The sequence below is a fragment of the Phoenix dactylifera genome, unplaced genomic scaffold (genome assembly GCF_009389715.1).
Source record: "Phoenix dactylifera cultivar Barhee BC4 unplaced genomic scaffold, palm_55x_up_171113_PBpolish2nd_filt_p 001516F, whole genome shotgun sequence".
NCBI classification, from domain to species: domain Eukaryota; kingdom Viridiplantae; phylum Streptophyta; class Magnoliopsida; order Arecales; family Arecaceae; genus Phoenix; species Phoenix dactylifera.
In genome coordinates this window covers 15,100-20,257 of record NW_024068825.1, presented here as the reverse complement: position 1 = coordinate 20,257, position 5,158 = coordinate 15,100, and the positions used below count along the sequence as shown (strand labels likewise).

At 37.3% G+C, this 5,158-nt stretch overlaps 1 non-coding gene across 1 annotated transcript; it reads left to right on the top strand.

Moving 5' to 3' along the window:
* Positions 1–4,540: 4,540 nt before the first annotated feature.
* On the top strand, positions 4,541–4,646 carry LOC120108726. The gene has a single exon (XR_005509970.1). It is a non-coding gene; the product is annotated as a small nucleolar RNA R71 (small nucleolar RNA).
* The last annotated feature ends 512 nt before the right edge of the window (positions 4,647–5,158 follow it).

Sequence of the window (5,158 nt, the reverse complement as noted above, 5' to 3'; positions counted from 1 at the left end):
ATCTAAGCAGTTATTCCGTGCAAGAATGAATGAAGGAATATCCGTACAAAACCATGTTCTTATGGTTATTAACTTGATCACTAGATTGAGTCAACTAGGTTTTGCTATGGATGGTGAGCTAAGTCAAGATTTGATCCTGTAATCACTTCCTGAATCCTTCTCTCAGTTTGTTGTGAATTTTTTCACATGAACAAACTGAATACCTCTTTGCCTGAGCTGTTGAATATGCTCAAGACAGCCGAGACCCATATCAAGAAAGATAAGGGTCCACTCCTTATAGATAAAAGAAGGTCAGGCAGTAAGAGTTCTAAGAAAACATTGAACCCTAAAAGTAGCAAGATGAAGAGGAAGAAAGAAAAGAAAATCTCCGGATCAAGTATCTATTTTCATTGCGGCAAGAAAGGCTACTAGAAAAGGAATTGCAAGAGTTTTCTTGCAACTGTAAAGCCTGATGCAAGAGTTGCATCAAAAGGTATGTTTATGTTGCATGCCAGTTTGTCATTAAGTTCTTCAAATTCAAATTCATGGATATTGGATACCGGCTGTGGTTCTCATATATGCAAGTCATTACATGGACTACAAAGAATTAGAAGTTTGAAGAAAGATGACTTCGAGCTTTATGGCGTCGGAGGAGAGTCCATCCAGGCTGAAGCTGTTTGAACCTACAGATTGGAGTTGCCGTCGGGCAAGCTCTTGAAAATGAAAAACTGTTATTACATGCCAAAAATTATTAGAAATGTAATTTCTATTTCTTTATTATTAAAGAAAGGATTTGAAATTAATGTAAAGAGCAATGGTTGCTCTATTTTATTTTCTAATGAATTTTATCGCAATGGCATTATGGAAAATGGTCTTCTAGCTCTGTCTCTTAATGACAATATCTATCATATTGATAAAAGCAGCAAAAGGAAAAGAGAAAATGTGAATAACACCCTCCTTTGGCATTACTGACTTAGTCACATAAGTGAATCAATCATTGGAAACTTGTGAATCTTGTCTTATGGAAAAAATGACCAAGTCTCCATTCACTGGACATGGAGAAAGGGCATGTGAGTTATTAGGACTTGTGCATACAGATGTATGTGGTCTTATGACAACTCTAGCTAGAGGTGGATACTCTTACTTCATCACATTCACTAATAATTTATGAAGGTTCGGATATGTGTATCTTATGAAACAAATCCGAAGCCTTTGATAGTTTAAAGAGTATCAAAGTATAGTTGAAAAACAAACTGGAAAGAGTATTAAAATTCTTCGATCAGATCGAGGAGGTGAATATCTTTTTAGTGAGTTTTTAAATCATCTTAAGGAAAAGGGTATTCTCTCTGAATGGACACCTTCGTATACGCCACAGTTAAATGGTGTAGCAGAAAGGAGGAATCGTACTCTATTAAATATGGTATGGTCCATGATGTGCTTTACAGACCTTTCTATTTTCTTCTGGGATTTTGCCCTAGAGACTACTGCATATGTATTAAACATGGTTCCGTCTAAAACTGTATCTAGCACTCCATATGAGATATGGAGAGGTAAGAAGCCAAATCTTAAGTACCTTAAGATATGGGGCTGTCAAGCTTATGTCAAAAGAAATTTTAGACACAAGCTAAGTGCTAGATCAGATAAGTGTGTATTTGTAGGTTATCCTAAAGAGAGTATAGGATACCTCTTCTATCATCTTACTGATCGGTTCTTTCAATTTTGAAAATAAACCACGCAATAGCACGTATCCTGTAGGATAGTGATTACGGGTGTTGGTCCACAGGGATTGAAGAATAAGTTATTTTTCTTTTAAAAATAAATCAAGAAGAAGGATTTGCTAACTTGATTTAACTAAATTAAACTATGAGTGCGAATTGAAATTTATTAGAGTAGATAGATCTAGGATTTGGAATCCACCACATAGCATTGCATTAGGGACTGTGTTCTTAATTTTTATCTTTTGGAGAGGCATGCAAATTGGCTACAAGCCTTTTAAAATAAAAGCATAAAGAGTGTTAGAAAGATCCATCTTCGGTGTAGCATGAAGTGTCTACCTAAGTATGCTAATCTAGGATGCAGCACACTTCATCTTCCTAGGCATGAATCATCTTAGACTACTTTAGCAAACATGATTAGTAACTAGCATGCTCAAAGTTTAAATATCATAAAGGAATATTTCATTGAAAATAAGAATTTAAACAAGCTCCAAAATAATAAAAAAAAATAAGAACTACAATGCCCTGATTAGTAACTAGTATGATTCATCAGGGTCCAAGGTTGCTACTATACTATCAATATAATGTCGAGCCTAGACCTTAGAAGTGTCGGCCAGTGTGTAGTAAAATTCCGAAGTATTAATTAGCTTACAACTCCCTAAGAGAGACTTAATTAAAAGAACTTAAATTTGCATTACTTCCGACTAGTCATTGGGCTTTTTAGATTTTATATACCTTGTGTGTTTAGCATTCTCGTATTAATGTATAGAAATGAGGTTTTTTAAAAACAAAAACTTTTTTTTAATTTTTTTATTATTATTATTTTATAAAAAATGAAAATGAACATATTTTTTTTAAAAAGATATTTTTATATTTTTATTTTTTTTGATAAACCTGACATTATGAAGTGAAAATGAATGCAAGAGATGCAAACAAAACAAAAAATGATTAAAAATACTTAAAAATATCCCCAAACCTAAACCTAACATTGTCCTCAATGTTAAAGAAAACTAAAAGAATTGGGTTGCCTCCCAACAAGCGCTAAGTTTATTGTCTTCAGCCAGACACAGTGAGATAGTTTTTTGCATCTTCTTTTATGAGGTCATCTATTTTGTCTATCATAAAACACTCAACTTCCCTCGCGGGTTGGTCGGCCGCATTGAACACATTTAATTTTACCTTCATGTTCCCAAATGATATGTTCATTACCCCTGTTCTACAATTGATGCATGCATTGGCTGTTGCTAAAAAGGGCCGCCCGAGGATCACGGGGATTTGTTTCTTAGGATTAGGCTCGTGCTCCATATCAAGGACAATGAAATCTACTGAAAAATAGAATTTGTCTACCTTGACAAGAACATCTTCAATTATCCCACGTGGTGTTTTTACAGATCGATCAGCTAATTGAAGGGATACCGAGGTTGGTTTTAACTCACCTAAACCAAGTTTCTCATAAACTGAATAAGGTAAAAGGTTGACACTTGCCCCTAGATCTAAGAGTGCTCGATCAATGAAATTATTTCCTAAGACACAGGAGATGGTGGGAGCACTAGGATCTTTGAATTTTGGAGGAGTCTTGTGTTGGAGAATAGAACTCACTTGCTCGGTTAGGAAGACCTTTTTAGGCACATGTGCCCTAGATTTTCGCTTTTGTGTACAAAGGTCTTTGAGAAATTTGGCATAGGAGGGAACTTGTCTAATAGCATCAAGAAGCGGAAGGTTGATTTTCACTTGTTTGAAAACCTCCATCATCTCCTCTAGTGAAGTTCCCTTCTTGCCAAAGGGAGAGGGTGAATTAAGAGCTTCAGGAAATGGGGCCTTTGGGATGTGATTTTTGGCAGAAGGTGGACAGTGGACTAGCTGAAGAAGAAGAAGATTTTAGATTTTTATTTGACACATGTCTATCCTCTTCTTCATCTTCCTTATTGTTATCTTTCCCAATCTTATTGTCTACTACACGTCCACTCCTTAGGGTAGCCAAAGCACTGGCTTGTTCCTGATGAATTGCATTTAATTGATTTTCTTGAGCCATATATTGTCCCCTAGGATTACTTAGTGGTTGGCTTGGAAGCTTTCCTTCCTCTCGCTTGTTCAGTGCATTAGCTAGTTGCCCCATTTGGGATTCTAGCTTGGCGATGGATTGCGTGTGAGAGTGCACCAATTGTGTAATGGTTTCCAAACCTTGAAGGGCGTTCAACACTTTCTCCTCAAAGGCTGTGTTTCTTTGGGGTGGAGGAGGAGTGTGTTGAAATTGAATCGAGGGACGGTAGGGATGAATATTTTGTGGGGTTTGAAAATTCTGAGGATTTTAAAAATTTTGGGAATAGGGTTGGGCTGTGTTCGAAGCTTGCTGCTTCCAAAAAAAATTTGGATGATTTCGCCATCCCGGATTATATGTATTGGAAAATGGGTCAGTACCCGATCTAGGCTGTGTTTGAGCAGCATTGATGTGTTCTTGCACGAGTTCGGAGAATTGGGGCGCTGAAGGGCACTCATGAATAGGGTGGGATGGGCTAGAATAGATAGTACACACTTGTGCTTGGGAAGAGTTCATGTAATGTCCACCTATCATCAGTTGGTCAATCTTATGGGACAATGCATCTACCTTGCTAGACAGGTCCATAGAATGACTTATTTCATAAATGGTCCCTTTTCTTTGAGAATTCGGGGGTGCTGGACGAGAACAAGAAGCATAGTGGAGGGAGTTTTCATTTAGATTTTCAAATAATTGCCATGCTTCATGCTTATTTTGAAGCATGAATGTCCCCCCGCATGCAGCATCGATCATCTGACGGTTTCGTTCAGTCAATCCGTCATAGAAACATTGCACTAGTTGCCACTTAGGTATTTGATGATGAGGGCATTTACGGATTAGGTCCCGAAATCTCTTCCAAGTTTCATGAAATTCTTCTCCCTCAGTTTGGAAGAAGCTTGTAATGGCACGTCTAAACTGGTTTGTTCTTCCTATGGGAAAGTATTTTTTTAGGAATTCTTGTTGCATTTGATCCCAAGAACGAATCGAGTTGGCTTCTAAAGAATTCAACCATTGTTTGGCTCTATCTTTAAGGGAGAAGGGGAATAATCTAAGTTTTAGAGCATCATCAGTAAAGTTCTAAATCTTGACAGTAGTGCAAATCTCAAGGAATTCATCTAGGTGTTTATATGGGTCTTCATTGGTGAGCCCATAAAAAGATGGGAGCATTTGGATCACACTAGATTTTATTTCATATTGTACGGCTGCTACTTCAGGTAATCGAATGCAAGATGGGGAAGTGTAAATGGTGGGAGTAAAGTACTCCCTCAGGAGTTTGGGTTGTTCTTCAGCCATCTCAGGAGGTGGGAATGATTCTAAGGTTTTGATTTCAGCTCGAATATTTCTAAGGGTCCGTTCTATTTCAGGGTCAAAAGGTAATAGGTTACGTACTCTAGAACGACTTCCTTGCATACACTAGTACTTGATCAAT